This window comes from Pleurodeles waltl, chromosome 10 (assembly GCF_031143425.1).
Source record: "Pleurodeles waltl isolate 20211129_DDA chromosome 10, aPleWal1.hap1.20221129, whole genome shotgun sequence".
Classification (NCBI taxonomy): domain Eukaryota; kingdom Metazoa; phylum Chordata; class Amphibia; order Caudata; family Salamandridae; genus Pleurodeles; species Pleurodeles waltl.
The window spans coordinates 452,253,729-452,271,230 of record NC_090449.1 but is presented as its reverse complement, the minus strand read 5'-3'; the positions used below and the strand labels follow the sequence as shown (position 1 = coordinate 452,271,230).

The 17,502-nt window shown below is 42.6% G+C and overlaps 1 protein-coding gene across 2 annotated transcripts in view; it reads right to left on the bottom strand.

Moving 5' to 3' along the window:
* Nucleotides 1–17,502, bottom strand: part of SLC4A2 (solute carrier family 4 member 2) — a 2,186,615-nt gene that overhangs the window by 1,926,101 nt on the left and 243,012 nt on the right. For both annotated transcript variants that reach the window (XM_069210734.1, XM_069210733.1), the window contains exon 6: nt 13,803–13,866. The gene's annotated coding sequence lies outside the window, so the exon portion shown is untranslated. The remainder of the gene's footprint in view (nt 1–13,802; nt 13,867–17,502) is intronic.

Below are 17,502 nucleotides of genomic sequence, written 5' to 3'. Positions count from 1 at the left end.
ATAGCCAGTTCTACGGTCTTGTTTTATATTCATATCACACTGTTTAGCCTACTTCAGCACTGGAGTTCTCCATAACACATTCCTGTTCACTATGTGCTTCAGTCAAGGATACAGTCTGGTACATTGCCGATAGACGTGGTAGGAGTTTAGTCTTTGGCATTCCTGCGTCGGGACATTTTGTGATCACGCTGACATGTTAGTTATAAAATCACTTCCTTGTCCCAATACACGCAAGAGGGAGATTCCGACTAGGGAACAACAACTAGACTCTGACTGCCTCGTTGCAGATGCTGAACCAAGATCACAGGCCTTTGCTCAGGTATGAGGGCTGATGTCTCCCCAGTGATTCAGAAAGGCAAGTTAGAAGCTTAACATGCTGTGCTCGAAATAGATCAAGCAGAGGGAGAGTAGAAACTATTAGACACGATGATAGCTTTGTTCTTATGTTTTACTCTCCTGGCGACTATTTCAATCCTACTGTGTTGTATGGTTCTGGTTATTGCGGCTCACGCCTTATTATCTAAAATACAGTTGTTTTATTAAAACATAATATAAAACCTATACTGTCTTTGTCATTTGTATATGAGATCATACTGTAAATGAGAGAGTTGGTTTGGATCGGAGTGACCACGACTTCCCTGAGAAGTTCCAAAGATGTCATGCGCTCGGCTGTCCAATCATCTCTTCCCCGTGGGAGAAATGAGGCACTGCTAGTTAGCCGGAGCAAAAACCGGATTTAGGGTGACAGAGTTCTTTACACGTGGGTCAGACTCAGTCCCCCACACCATTATCAATCCTGCTGCCTAGAAATCCAGTAGTCTCATTTAGGATAATGAGAGCCCACTCGACATGGCGCCGCCAACGATTGGTCTGGCTCTAATTTTTAGGTCCGGCTGACTCTCTCGGTCTCATATATATTTGGACTCCTCGGTTCCGTAAGCGGAGACGTCTGTGGAGCTGAGGATTTCCGCCACCACAGGATAGGCATCCTAATACTTAGTGGTTGGTTGTTCAAGCTTGAACTTTGAAAGGAAAACCCCGAAATTGGTGTGCCTTCTCTGACCTAGTGCTGTTTTTCCTAATGGCGAATCCTAATGTAGTGAATATAGCGCTCAATATGCGACAACCGCTCACAGGACATCTGATAGCACATGGACTGACGGTCCAAGGGGGTCCGGTCACTTTTGTGGTGGACGCCCATGCAGCCTATAGAACAGAACTTTTTTATTCTTGGGTCGTATTTCCAGCAGTTGATGGGGTACAAACACTTTTCACGAATACACTGTTGCGAATGTCCCTGGACAGTACAGGGCTTATGCATACTTAGAGATACCTTTATCTTATCAAGAACACCATAATTGGCTTGATGGCGCCCTCCCACACACAGTAACACCGGTTAGGTTAGGTCCCTTAAGTAATGAAGGTCCTACCTGGCCTTTATTGGCTACTTACACACCATATCCTGCGGTTGCTAATCTGGTAGTGGCTGACGTGCGTCGTTTATATATGGATTTGGCAGCTACATACAGAAGACTGGTTCAGTTTGTCATGCAGACATTAAATACTAATGCAGCGCATGCTGCTCCGGCGCACCCACAAGCAGTGGTTCCGGGTATTAATCCGGCCACTGTACACTCAGTTATGGGTAAAGTACCGTCTAAACGTGAGGAAACTCCATTTTGGCTGGCGCAAAAAATTTATACGCTGGAAGCAGTATTTCCCCATACGGGACCTCGGGATAAACATAGAATATTGACGATGTGTTTGCCGTATGGAATGGTTCCTCCGGTGGACCTTTGTAATACCTGGGGCACGGTGTTTGCCGCGCTCTACACTACGGCACACGGTACACCAACATTAGCTAATTTACCGGAAGCGCTTAAACAAATTCAAGATGAATATGGGGCTGCCCCCGCCTTAGATTTAGGCATGCAGTTGATGGGCAATTTTGCCGCCGTTTCTTCTATTATTTTGAGTAATCTCAAGGGAGAGGCAGTAGCACTAGCAGTGCGAATGCGTCTGCGGGACGTTCCGCAGATTAATCAAGAACGGGAACTCCCGAGAATAATAGCAGAAACATATTCCAGTATTGGTCGCGATAGCCTAGGGGCTAGACCACAAAAACCCCAATTACAGGGTAAAAATAATAAAGACAATGCTAAACAACAGCAACCTGAGGGTACTAAAAAGCGCTGGGAAAAGAAACAGCAAACACCTAAGAAAGATGGGGGACAGTCTCCGCAACCGGAGACCCCGCAGAATAGGTATAATCTCAGGAATAGGGATAATTTGAAGACGCCTGATAGATTTCAATATACTGATACACGCCAATCTCGTTCCTTTCAGGACTCCTCGGACAAGAGAAGTGAGAGAGGTGGGCGGTCAGAGCGGAGAACTGAGTACGTGAAACCAAGACAGGATTCACAACGCTCAACGGAGGTTTCTATTAAACAAGAAGAGAAACCAGTGCAACAAAAACAACAATTTAAAAAGAAGAAAGTGGCAGCAGTCTCAGTTAGACATGCCGCTCAAGAAGAGAGTTCTCTTGACGAACAAGACCTGGGCGTTAGCACTGTTAGACAGCGCGGCAGAGGTCACAATAGTTCGCCGGAGTCTTCTAGAGCATCTGGAGGTGAAAGCAACTGATGACTTCATACAAGTCGAAACGGCGGATATGCGAGTCTCTGATCCTGATAGAGTATATAATGTGACTCTGCAATTAGAAGGGGACATTGACCGCATTGTACACGCCATCTTTTGGGACCATATGGTGAAATTATATGACGTTTTGCTGGCCGAACAAGATTGGCCGCCTGACTTTGTTTGCGACTGTCCGGTTGGGGAAGAGGTTATTACACCTTCCTTCTCACCACTTGTTCCGAGAGAACTAGCGGAGTCCTATAGTAAAATATGGGCTCTTGCATAGGCCCCCGCACTATATAGAAATAATGTGGGGTGGGATAGACAATCACCTTATCATGTAATTCCAATAGAGGGCGAACCTCAGCCGCAGCCGCAGTATCCTATCATATTTGAGGCAAGGGCATCGGTTAGGAATATTCTTACACAATTGGAGTACCAGGGTGTAATTGAGCCCTGTGTCTCGCTGATGAATAATCCCTTATTTCCGGTTGCTAAACCGGACCATTCATATAGGATAGTGGTGGATTACAGACATTTAAATGGACATACACGCACATATGCAATATAGAATTCACATAGCGCAGCGCTTATGAATAATATAGTGCGTAAAAAATACAAAACAACATTAGATATCTCAAATGGATTTTTCTGCCAAAATATAGCGCCCGAAAGTCGGGACTTTACCAGTTTCTGTGCGTTTGGCTCTCAGAAAAAGTTTTGTCGTTTGCCTCAGGGGTATAAGAATAGCCCAGGACTATTTTCGGCTCGTGTAACTGAAATTCTGAACGAGTTGGACCCTGAAGCGTTATCATATGTTGATGACATATATTTGACAGACGATTAGATTCTGCAACATCTAAGGCGTGTAACACGCATTGTTGTGGGGTTTGCTGAAATTGGCTATAAGTTTAATTTTAAGAAATCAAAGATTGCCTTCCTCAGCGTCATTTTCCTGGGATATGAGTTGTCGAGGGAGGGCAAGAGTTTAGCGCCACATTTTTGGGAGAAATGTGCTCAATTGCAGCCTCCTAATACGGTTCGGAAGCTCCAGTCATTGTTGGGGTTTCTGAATTTTGGCAGAACTTACATTCCTGAATATGCTACACGAATAAAACCCGTATACGAGTTGATTCGTCCGAATTTTTCGAGTAGATTTTGGACGATTGAGCATACACATATACTACGAGATTTGCAAACTGATCTCTTAGCAGTTAAACACTTACACACATGGGACAATAAGACACATTTAGTAATCAGGGTGATACCTAGGGCTGTTGGGTTTACATATGTCACCTTTAATGAGGGTGAGACAGTCCCGATTGCATACAAGTCCCACTTGTATTCTGCTGCAGAACAACGATTTGCACAAACTGAGAAAATACTCACTGCAGTACAGATGGCTGTGATTAAAGAAAGACCGCTTGCCCAGGGCCAACGCATCATTGTCGTTTCCCCGATTCCAGCCTTAGAGGCTGTTACAAAAGCGAGTGTTCCTAATTCGAAAGCTTTACACCCGCGATGGATACAATGGGCTACGTCTTTGACAGCCACTGATGTAGATTACATATTTGACCCTAAACTGCAGACTCAAGAATTTCTTCAATATGAAATGGAGTACCCAGTTCCTGCTGGCACATTGCCTATTGACCAATATCAGATGGTCATGTATACCGATGGCTCTGCGCAACCAGCGGTTGGGACTAAACAACAGTATTCTGCTGCATGTGCGGTGGTGAATGGCATTATGGAGGGGGAAGTGTTCTGCCCCCGACATACTTATACTAAAACCTTGGTAGATTGCACGGCGCAGCTGGCTGAGCTCAAAGCTCTATTGTTAGCGTTGGAGCACGTGGATCCGGCGATTTTAACCTTGCTGGTCTGTGACTCCTACTACTGTGTTCAGTCTTTCAATGAATATTTACACTATTGGAAGTTGAATGGGTTCAGAGATTCTAAGGGCAACACCATTAAACACAAATTGTTGTGGGGTAAGGTTGCGGATCTGAAAGAAACCCTTCCTAAGGTCCATGTTGTACATACACTTGGACACCAGCGCGTTGGGATACACGTTGCTGGGAATACTTTGGCTGATGAAGCCGTGAAATCGGCAGTGGCTGTCGCCACTGTGGCCGCAGTGACTCGTTCGAGTTCCAAATCAGACACAGAGATTTCGGCTGCCATCAAAGCTACGGCTGATGGCACGCCATTTCCTAAAGGATTTCCTTCTAAATATAGTTACTGCTTGAATAGTGCTCTAAATGCTGTTGTTAATATTCCAGGCATTGGTGTACGTGAACTACCCAATAAAATTGAGAGACCTCGATTAATTTCTGCAGCACATGTGGGGGCGGCATCTGCACATGCTGGTGTGGCTGCCACGATTTCGCTTTTACAGGCTCGTTACTCGTGGCCTGGTCTCTATAAAGAGACAAAGCAATATGTCCTTTGTTGTGATGTTTGTCAACAAATTAAAGCTTCGTCGGCTAGACGCCCGCAGCAGACGCCCCTTCTGATTTCAAATAAACCTTTACAGTGTGTGTACTTAGATCATTGTGGTCCGCTGACCCCAGATAGTGCATACAAATATATTTTGGTTGCTGTAGATTCGTGCTCCAGATTTGTGTGGGTCTGGCCACAACGCTCGGCTGACGCTCGGACTGTTATTAAAGATTTGCGCATCTTTGTCGATACATTTGCAGTTGCGGCTTTTCATTCGGACCAGGGCCCTGCTTTCGCCTCTAAGGCTTTCAGGGACACCATGGCTTTGTTGGGGGTCCAACTCCAATTCTCGTCTCCATTTCATCCCGAGGGAAATTCTGTCGTGGAGCGTTTAAATCGTGATTTAAAGCAATCCTTAACAGCCAGAGTTATAGGTACGGGTCGTAGTTGGCTAGCCCACCGGTATGGAGTACAGAGAGCACTTAATAACTTGCCTAGAAGGTCCCTGGGGGGTCGTACTTCATATGAGTGCCTGTTTGGAACACGAATGTATGTTCCTGATCTAGATGGTCCTGGTGTGGAGGCGGCAGATACGCCCTTTGACATAAATGATCGTGTCACTGTTTTGCAGGATTTACAACAATTCTGTGAAGATAATTCTTCTGCAAGTGCTGCCTCCACAGGAATTAAGGATGAGCCAGTAACGCCTACTGGTTGGATACCCAGGATTGGGGATCTAGTGCGTGAAAAGGTTGCAGTAAAGAAAGAATTTGGTCCTTCTTATCGAGCACCAGTCCCTGTGTTAGGGGTTAGCGGCACGAGAACTGTGATTTTACCGCCGCTGCAAGGGGCCAAAGGAAATCGCTTCGTTTCCATTGATAATGTCAAGTTACAACATGTGGCCGATTCTGCACAGCAGACCAAGAGGGACACCCAGTAGTTCCGGAATCCCTCTCACTACTGGGGAAGAAGTCCAGCTGCAGGTGATTTACACCAATGCTGTTTCCTCTCCGAGCTTGGGGAGGGTGGAAGATGATCTTGCGATTGTTCCACAGACGACGATTAATTTGGAATCTTTTGATCAAGTTGCTGTACGTTCTACTGATGTTTCCAAACATGTGGTTTATAGTGTGCCAAGGCGAGAGCCTCCATCTGCTTCTTTGTTCACAGTTGCACCTTTTGCAAGAACTGCCTCTGGCTGCTTCAACGACACTGATGATGCCGTGTCAGGCTCCTCGTCCTCACTGTCTTCGGTCCGAGGTCCACGTAAGCTGCTGTGTTGGCTTAAACGCACATATTTTGTTTTTCCTTGGAACTATTTGTGGCTTTTTATGGCTATAATGACTATTTTTTTGTGGTTGGGATTTGTGGTTACTTTTTTTCTAGTAATACATGGTCATTTTCTTCCTGAACGATCTGATATTGAGCACGTGTAGACAGTGTTAAAACCAAATTTTTTGTCTCATATGGTTCGCAGAGACTTGTCCAATGTAAACATTTCTGCAATACCGATTACGGATGGGATTGTGTGGGATAAAGTAATGTTTGACATATATGGTCCCACTGAATTGATTCAAATACCGTATGTTCTCAAGTTATCAATGAATGATATTGTTATACCAGGCATTGTTTCTGATGATTGGGATGTGAAGACAGTAGATTCTATGCTGACAGATTTGCAATATTATACTGTCTATGACGATGAAGATGCTTACCTATTTAGAGATAATCATGGTGACATGTTTTGCTACAACTTTTATGGACACCACTTTATTCATAAAGCAAGTAGCCCTAAGTCCATATTTGATTATGTGCAATGGGAACATTGCCCTACTCCTCCACAAGGGAGTTCAAAAACCTATTATGATAAATTTGCATATTTTTCTGGGCATAATCAACAAAAAGCTAAGTCTTACTATTTTAAAGTTACTCCGTATGCTAATAAGCAAATGTTATTGACCGATACTAAATTACTGTATTCAAATTTGTTTGTGTCTAAACTTTCGGTTGAGGGGTATGAATATTGGTTTCAGACTGTTGATTTGAAAAGTGTCTGGGGAACGAAAAATTGGCAAATGCAAGGCAGGGACACATTATTTAGAGCATGTATTATCCCTGTGCAGATGATTTTCCTCAATGACACAGTACAACAGACTAGATGTATGGGCTTGGCAACGATTAGGGAGTTAAATTTGCCTAGTATACCTGTCCCTTCCAAATTGAACAATTGGTAGCGATATGTTAACGCTACGTTTAGTGAGTTTACACACTGGGTCCAGAATGGTGCGCTTAACACTTCATTGGTACATCCGGGCGGGTGGTTATTATGGCCTGTAGACACTAATAAGTGTCATCAACATTTTGTCACCTCTTCAGGGGGGTTCAGGACTAGTAGGGCAGACCCTCGCTACATTTCACCAGAACATGCTGATATCATAACTACATACAGCGTGGGAAAACTTTGTCAGCAATGGTTGAAGTCATCCACGCTGGATGCAGTTAAATCACATCTCACGTTACTGTCTAATGATACTGACTTACAAGATTTTTTGTCAGGGCCTAAGGTACCCCGGAAGAAACGATTTTTATACGAAGTATATAATGAGATTTGGAAGCTTTCACAACAGGAGGCAGCGGCCCGGTTGAGGCAAATTGATCAGGAAAACCTGATACAGGCTTTATCTGTTGTGGATAATGGCATGCATACCCTTTTTGACCGTGTTTACACAATTGACAGCATCGTTTCCTCTGCTATAGACATTATTAAATCGGATATGTCTTCTTTATATCATGGGCAGAGTCAGACGCGGTCCATCATGCAGCTGGGTTGGACTCTTCAGACCTTGAAGGCAGGTCGCGTTCCATGGCAGCACATTCGTGCCAGAGAGATCTTTGTCTCCTTTAATTTAACTTGTCAGCAACAGCTGATGGCTAAAAAGGAAGCGACGTATGTCATGTTGAATATTGAAAAATTGGAAAAACTGCCTTTCACGGTTGCTGAGATTCCGTCAGCTGAGTGGTTCATTCATGGGGTAATTAATCTGCCTATCTCCACTCTGCAATTTACTTCTTGTTTGAAGCACATTCCGGTGGGTAGATATGAACGGTTGGGAGACAGTTACATACACGAGGTGTGGGAGCTTCCCTTTCTATACAGATGTATTAATGGTTTGAGGGAGGTTTTTCTTAGCGGTAGTGAATGCGAAACTTCTGTCAGCCATTCCATGGTTTGTAAACAGCTGTCCTTGCACGGAGCGTGTAACGCCTCGATTGCTAACTTAGCTTGTTATCTGAAGGGAGTTCCAGTCCCGGTTATTAAAAACACTTTCCAGGTGCTTTCTAACGGCAGTTACATTGTTCTTAACAGCGAACGCTGCTGTGGCATGCGTGCCAGAATAGTTTACGTTGTCGTTGTCACCAAGGCCGTTACGTGCTGTGGGAATGTGTTGTTTCCCCCCACTCAAATTAGGGAGGTAGCGGACATCTGGCCTCATATTGCTACTTCCAAGGTTAATTTCGACAAGTTGAGTCAACTGAAGGCTTTATTGTTTCAAAAGCATATGGCCCTTACATCTGCTAGCGAGACCTACGCACTACAGGTGGCAAGGTCATCAGCGGAAATACAGTCCCTTTTGAATACTAACTTTCCGAGTCACTTAGGTGAACTTGTGGGACGTATATTTAATGCGTCCAGCACTGCTGGAATTGCAAATGTTTTCAAAGCCGTTGGTGTTGGTTTTGCTCACACCTTCTCTTCCATATTCGGTTTGATACCTTCGGCTATACACTCTATTTTCGGAAGCATTTTTGGGGGTTTCCCTATTACTTTGGCTTTGTTGGCTGGAGTCTTGCTATTGTTGCTATTTTTTCGCAATGGCTGTCCCGCCACGACAAGATCCTATATTTCTGCTCCCATCAGCACAGCTGTGTCGTGAACGCATGATGCAGCATTTTGGAGTAACACTCCGGGGACATTTGGAGTGTGACTGGTCTCTGTCATTCCGACCAGTTTTGGATTGTGTGCAACCCGTGTTTCGGTGCCTTTGGTGCTCGTTTGAACATGCACTGGCTTTCTGTCTCTCACTGCAGCGCCCTCCAGTGGTCGATACTGATCTGTTGATGTTCCCGATTAGGGCTCATTCCCAGACTTGTGCACTACGGTTGAGTTTGCTTCGTGAGGCAGTTTATGAGATTCCCTTCCTGGAGGAAGATGGTATTGTCTCATTCATAGGCCCTGCACGGGGTGCCACCCTGAATGGTTTTGGGGCTTTGGAACACACCTGCTCCATGGTACTTTGTGGCGTGGATCTTTCGATATTGACATATATCGAAGTGGAGGAGCTCCTATTTTCTATTGCTTCTGTCTGACAATTGGATATTTTTTTTTTCTCCTGAAAAATTGACATTATATTGAATTTGGCTTTATCGTCACGTTTCCTAAATTTAGGACTTTGTTGTCTTCTGACCTTGTCGAAATATATAGATTTTTATGTATTGTTTATATCTGGGGCATACTTTTATACTATTGGAACCACTTGCTACCGACAAGGGGAGGGTGTAGTGTGGTTAGTTTTATGTATCCTTTGCGCATTAGCTTCAGGCTTTAGGCCTTTGTGCACTTTGCCCTGGATGTATTTTATTCATTTGCTTGCAGCTTAGAGCCTCTGTGCACTTTGCTCTAAATGCTTTTTATTAGGCTTCGTACTGTTATTTTTTAAATAGCCAGTTCTACGGTCTTGTTTTATATTCATATCACACTGTTTAGCCTACTTCAGTACTGGAGTTCTCCATAACACATTCCTGTTCACTGTGTGATTCAGTCAAGGATACAGTCTGGTACATTGCCAATAGACGTGGTAGGGGTTTAGTCTTTGGCATTCCTGCGTAGGGACATTTTGTGATCACGCTGACATGTTAGTTATAAAATCACTTCCTTGTCCCAATACACGCAAGAGGGAGATTCCGACCAGGGAACCACAACTAGACTCTGACTGCCTCGTTGCAGATGCTGAACCAAGATCACAGGCCTTTGCTCAGGTATGAGGGCTGATGTCTCCCCAGTGATTCAGAAAGGCAAGTTAGAAGCTTAACATGCTGTGCTCGAAATAGATCAAGCAGAGGGAGGGTAGAAACTATTAGACACGATGATAGCTTTGTTCTTATGTTTTACTCTCCTGGCGACTATTTCAATCCTACTGTGTTGTATGGTTCTGGTTATTGCGGCTCACGCCTTATTATCTAAAATACAGTCGTTTTATTAAAACATAATATAAAACTTATACTGTCTTTGTCATTTGTATATGAGATCATACTGTAAATGAGAGAGTTGGTTTGGATCTGAGTGACCACGACTTCCCTGAGAAGTTCCAAAGATGTCATGCGCTCGGCTGCCCAATCATCTCTTCCCCGTGGGAGAAATGAGGCACTGATAGTTAGCCGGAGCAAAAACCGGATTTAGGGTGACAGAGTTATTTACACGTGGGTCAGACTCAGTCCCCCACACCATTATCGATCCTGCTGCCTAGAAATCCAGTAGTCTCATTTAGGATAATGAGAGCCCACGCGACAACCTATAAGGCTTAAATAATAGGTAGTACCACTAGCTGGGCAGTATAATTTTAAAGAACTAGAGGAACATGGAAAGGGAGAGAAAATATCTGTAGGTTAGAAAGGGTATTGGCTGAACAGGATACTAAGAAAGATTATGAAAGGTTTGATTTAGATTTGGAGGGTTGTAAACTTAAATATAGGATGAACATGAAGACAAAATGTAAGTTTAAGTGGGAGGCATTTAACTAGTAGCAGTTTGAATATGGAGAAAGGGTAGGGAAGTAGCTAGCATTGAAGGTGAAATCTCAGACAACCTAAAACAATATTGAATGCGTGCTTAATAGTCTGGTTAAAGGTTAAACTCAGTTTGAGAATGCAATCTGGGTGTTCAAAAGTTTTTTCCAATATGTTTCTCATGAAAACATTTATTTGGATGTACAAAGGGTGCATGAATGGCTGTTTTCTTATGTTACCCTCATTAGGGGAGGATGATGTGGAAAGCTTGAGACAGGAGATCACACAATAAGAAATAATCGCAGTTCAGGCTTGGTGTTGTTGATGCGCTGTTGGATCTTCCATATTTTTCACTGAAGAAGAGGTTGATGGTTCTGCACTTTTCTGTGGAGTGAGGAATAAGTGTGACTGGCCAAGTGTTGGATGCAGTGCTCATCCTGAAAAGTGAGGGAGAGGGTTCTGCTTCTGTTGATGCTATATGGACTTTACAGCCTAGTACTTTTCTATGGCTGATATGATGAACTGTCTCCAATAGCTATTGGAAATGAAGCTGAATGGATTCAGGCTTCAGCTCGGTGTAAACATCGCAACAGTCACATTCACCATTGACACTGGCCTTTCTGTGGAGAAACCCATAGCCCCACATTTAAAAACATCTCTCCTGACCAGCTCACAGAAATAGTGGCATTCTTCAGATAACATGTAGAACAGAAAAATGCCTTAAAATTGAAGTACAGGCCAATATTCTCGAAAATATCTTGATGTGTGACATCAACATAGTTGACAATTGTATGTTGAGAATAGTACATGGCAATATTTTAAAAGGAACTAGTAGGCTTTATAAAGCATGCATGCCTATAAAATAGCCATGAACAAACCTGCAAAAGTAAAAACTGCTATCACTATATGCAGAGATTTCAAATGGGTGAATGGGGCATTGATTCAGAGGAAACTACTGAATTGAGAAGTGCATTAGGGATCTCTTCAGTACACCATCAGTTTGAAACAAAACCCACAAGACCTATGATTGGTAATATTTTAGCTCCAGAAAAGGGCTGCTTTCAGCATGGAATTCGTATGGAAATTAAGCAGTTTTAACACCAACGTACTGTGCACATGGAGCCCAAAATTTAATCAATTATATTCTCCTTAAGGCAGAGGCTTGGTATAGATTTGAAAGCCCGAGGGTATATTGGAAACTGGAAAGTTACCATAATGCCCTCTTATGGGTCTCATAGGAAATATATGCAGAGAATAAAGAGACATACACACAAGCACTCGACAACTCTTGGGAATTTGATGGCCATGTCGCATTCAAGTGGAACAAAGACCTAGAGACCAAACTAAATGAAAGGGTAATTGACACAAATTGTAAAAATGAACACAAACTAAAGGGACAATCTTGACAAAGAAGTAAATTGGCTGTAGTGTTACCAGAGTCTTTTGACATCGCTACCGTGTGTCAAGATCTTCAGGCAAAAAAATAAAAATAAAAATCACAATCAAGAACAGCCAAAAATACAAGTTGGATTGGCAAAGAGTGCAAGTCCTTCAAGAAAGGATAGACATTCTTAGCATATTCGTATTTTAAAAACTTTATTTTGGCCTTCAGGGCCATAAATGTACAACTAGACAAACAGAATATAAAAAATAAATATACAATCCAATTTAGACAATAAAGCCTAAACGATTTCTAATATCATGAATATAGCCTGCGGACAAATTGCAGGTCATGTGATCAGTAGTTTTGCAAAAGGTGCAGCTAATACAATTGTTTAAAATCAATATACAATTAAAGTACATGAATAATCAAAAGTGCACCAATTAAGCTACCCAACGACGTCCGGCTTTTTGTAATAAGAGGAAAAGTTTTCTCCTAAGAAGCCACATGGCGCCAAGAAACTTGGCAACAGAAATGGCTGGGACCAGTTGAGTATCCACTGTAAAGCAAACAAAGGGCAACTGAATAACTGCGGACACCTAAAAGTCTGCATGCTGGAGCTAGGCACTTTCTGCAAGGAGACGCATAAACTGGACATACAAATAAAACATGGGAAAGACTCTCATTATGGAAATTGCAAGATGGACATACAATTAATCCCCCGCTCGTCCATTTAAAAGTAAATGATCTTAACGGTAGGGCATCTACTCAAAACTAGAAACAGAATTTCCTGTCATTGCCTACCAAAATCTGATCCTAAAACACCTTGTATCCACACTTACATTTAAAATCAATAAAATCACATGATAACTTAGAAAAAGGGTCACTTCAGAATTCATTAGTAGCCACAACCATCCAATAGTGCTTTTTTAAATCATCCTTGGATGAAAATTTAGTAACCTCCCGACGATCCCACAACTCGGACAGCCCAAGCAAATACAACATGTCTTTAATGCTCATGAAGCAAGGAGCTTTACTAAAGCAGTCAGCTTTTAGCGTATCCTGAAGGGCAACAGGATTCTTAGCATGATCAGAAACACCACCAAAAGGCATCAGGAAAGCAAGAACCAGGTACAAATACAAAACTAGGGAGAAAAAGGTAGCTTTCTCGCAAAATAAATGGCTCACCTTAGAAAAAGTGACACTGGAGAAAGATCTGTGGTCCTTCTGGTAGAAAATCAGCAAAGGATTAGAAGCAATAATAAACATGTTTGAGGCAAATATATGTGAAGGAACCAAGATGAACCAACACTCTATTGTATTTGGCTCAGTAAACCAACCAGCCAAGCATGATTCTAATGCATCCAGCAAGCCACCATTACATAAACTGATACTGGAACAGACCTAACTGCTAGAAGAACATTCATGGGACATATTTTCAGGGAAGAAAAGATTCTAACAGAAAATGCAAATAGGGAAAGCTCCAGGTCCAAACATAATACACGCAGCGGTGTTTAAACAGTTCAGAATGGCGGCATATAAGTTCATCACCAACCTTCTTAGGGACATTGACAACAGTTACTTGTCCTCTATCTTGGTGGAACAGCGTAATTATCCAGCTGTAAAAAAAAAGGGTGTTAAAAGTAATAAGTGATCTAAGTTCATACAGACCCATCAGCCCCTCTCCAAGTAAATATTCTGAACTTTAGAAAATTGCATCCAAAACATCTTAAACCAACCTCAAAAAGGTTTCAGAGAAAGCTTCTCCGCAGTCAATCAGATATTCATATTCCTACATAAAGATCATAAATACAGCACAATAGCAAAAAGCTGCTCTCTGTAGCCCTTTTGGATTTTACCTCTGTTTTTGATCTTGTACCAAGGCAGAAACTCTAAAAAACATTGCAAGCTATAGGCCTGAATGCAGTATTATTATCCCTAATAGTAATGCTGTATATGGATATTACATCAAGGTACAGGCTCAACCAAAAACGCCTTCTCAGTAAATGATTTGTCACAGTCAGTGGAGTGAAACTAGGCTGCCTACTTGCTCCTCCACTATTCTCGATATATACAATTTACCTTTACAGTGAAGTCCTGAAATCAACACCAGATGTTCCTACAGCGGTTTTCCAGTGCTTGCTCTCTTATACACAGGTTATTCCATATTGATTTCCGAGACCCCCAAAGGCTTACAAACCCAGTCAAATATTGCCAAGTGACTGGAATTAAAATAAACACCCAGAAAACTATAGTTTTCAGAAAACATTAGAAAGACACAAAATTGGAAGAAGTAAATTCCATCTCCATGAGGTTAAATATCTCAAATAATTTTCAGTGGGGTCTGCATATTAAAGAGGCAATAGAGGAATCAGAAACCTCCTTCAATGCAATCCTTAGGATAGCTCACTCTTATGGACATTGGTTTTCAGCATATATTGACAAAGCAGTCTGGCAAAAATAAGAAGTCAAATCACTGATGAGCTGATCTATAGAGACTGGACAAAAAATACATCCAAAAGAGGATGCCACGAGAGAAGATTTTGGAAACATTTAATGATACTACCAACATAATTCCTGTTGGACCTGGCCCATTTTGCAAGGTCACCCCCAAATCTTTTGCCTCCTTCCTGCCTTGTGACCAGTTTTTGTTGGCTTTGGTACTCTAGGCACTTTACCACTGCTAACCAGTGCCAAGGTGCATATGCTCTCTGTTTAAATTGTATTGGTGATTGGTTTATCCCGGATTGGCATACTTGATTTACTAGTAAGTCCCTAGCAAAGTACACTAGAGGTGCCCAGGGGCCGTAAATCAAATACTACTAGTGGGCCTGCAGCACTGATTGTGCCACCCACAAGAGTAGCCATGTAAACATGTCTCAGACCGACCACTGCAGTATCTACTTGTACAGTCTTGCACTGCCAATTCGACCTGGCAAGTGTACCCACGTGCCAGGCCCAAACCTTCCCTTTTTGTACAAGTAAGGCACCCCTAAATTAGGCCCTAGGTAGCCCCATGGGCAGGGTGCAGTGTATGTTAAAAGTGGGACATGTACTGATGAGTTTTACATGTCCTGACACTGAAATACTGCAAAATTCGGTTTTCACTGTTGCAAGGCCTATCTCTCTCACAGGTGAACATGGGCACTACCCTTAAATATCTTCTAAGTGCAGATTCCCACTGGGAACAGATAATGATATGGAGTTTGGGGTCGCTGAACACACAATTTAAAAATATATCTTTTGGTAAAGTTTGTTTTCAGATTGTCATTTTGAAAATACCACTTTTAGAAAGTGGGCATTTTCTTACTTAACCAGTCTGTGCCTCTGCCTGCCTGGGGAATCCACGTCTGAGTCAGATTGGCAGTTGGGCTGTTTTTGAATTCCCTCTAGACAGCCAAAACCCCAGACTTTTTGATTACTTCTGGATCAAGAGTAACCTCTGCTAAGGAGAACAGCTGAAGAGCTGGAGGAGGAGTACTGCCGCTTTGCCTGTGATTTTGCTTTGCTGGGTTGGCCTGCAGTTGCTGCTTCTGCCTTTGAGAGGTCAAAAACTGGACTTTGCTGTGCATTACTGCTTGTGAAGTGTCTCCAGGGGCTTAACGGAGCTTGCACCCTGTTCGGAAGTCTCAGTGCCATCAAAGACTCGCTCTGCCAGCACCTGGACTCTCTTTTTGAGACTCTACCCTGCAAGTGGTGCCTAATCCAGTCCCTGGGCCCTTGAAAGGAGAAGCTGGTGGAACCAAGACCGAGATCCACCCAAAGGAGCCCTGCAGGAGACAAATTGACGCAGCACCTTCTTTGCGGCCGAAAAATTTATGCACCACCTGCATCGTGACTGGAAAATCACCGCAACACCCGATGGCGGCTTCCAAAATGGACGCATCACCCACGCACCGTGGCTCTTCACCACTGTGTGCCAGTGTTTTGCACGCATCGTTGCTGGGCGTCAAAATCATCATGAATCTGCGCAGACCCGAGGTTGCCCGTATGGAAATCAACGCATTTCTCTTCTGCGGGAGAGAAACACAATGCATTCCCTACCCAACCGGAGAAGAAAATGACATACGGCCTCACTTGCGAGTAAGGAATCAACGCATCGCTGACTTTTCCGATTCACGCTCACCCATGCGGCTTTTTGTTTTAAGCAAACCAGGTACTTCGTGTTAAAACAATGCATACATTGATTTCTATGGATTAAGACTCTTTTTACTTTAGAAATTCATAAATTTGCTTTTGTATGTTGAATTTCTGTTCTTTTGGTCTTGTTTAATGTAGATAAATAGTGGCTGTTTTTCTCAACTGATCTTGAGTCCATTTTGTAGTGTTTTCACTGTACTACTGTGTCTTTTGGTACAAATACTTTACACATTGCCTCTGAGATAAGCCTTACTGCTTGTGCCAAGCTACCAAGGAAGTGAGCAGGGGTTATCCTAGGTGTCTATCTCCCCTACCCTGACTAGAGTGAGGGTCCCTGCCTGGACAGAGTGCATAATTACTTCCAACCAGAGTGCCCATTTCTAACAATTACCTACTGTTGTCCTAGAGGTTAACGTTAGCTATATATCCATTCTAAGCAGGTGCTGAATGGAGCAAATGAAGTATAAAGTTAAAAGAATGAGATAACCTGAACAAACTTAATTGATAAAGCCAGAAAAGAGTACCTCACACTACACAAGAATATGCCTTTGTTACCAGTTGGGAGAAAGAAGTAAACCACTTCAGTCTAGTTCCCTCCCCAGATATTTCCGCACTAAACCACATGTCAATAGAAAGAATAAACTGTTCTGTCTGTCCATAAACAAGCAAATTGACTACTCTAGAAATGGATGAAAAGTACAAACTTCTTGGGAGCTTTCGCCCTGTAAAAAAATATGACTATTTGATGTTTCACTACAAGCTCAACCCTATCTGGTAAAACTTACAAATCACTGGGAAAGGAGACTCTTCACTCTAACCAAAAGCAGAGTTCTTTCTATGTACACTATGCTAAAAATAAAAATAAAAATAAATCACTCTACCACTGCACATTGCCTTTGTATTAAAACTTAAGAGATCTTTCATTTTCTGTTAAGATGGCCCCTCTATGATAATATCAGAAGACATACCCTAAGAAGCATTCAATCCAAAAATACAAAAAACAACTTGAATTGGTCAGTTAATTCATTTTGTTCCACTAAGTGATATCTTAAAGGTGGTAACAATAAGGATGGGAAGTACTCCGGATAAATAGTTGGGACCTAAAGAAAAAGAAT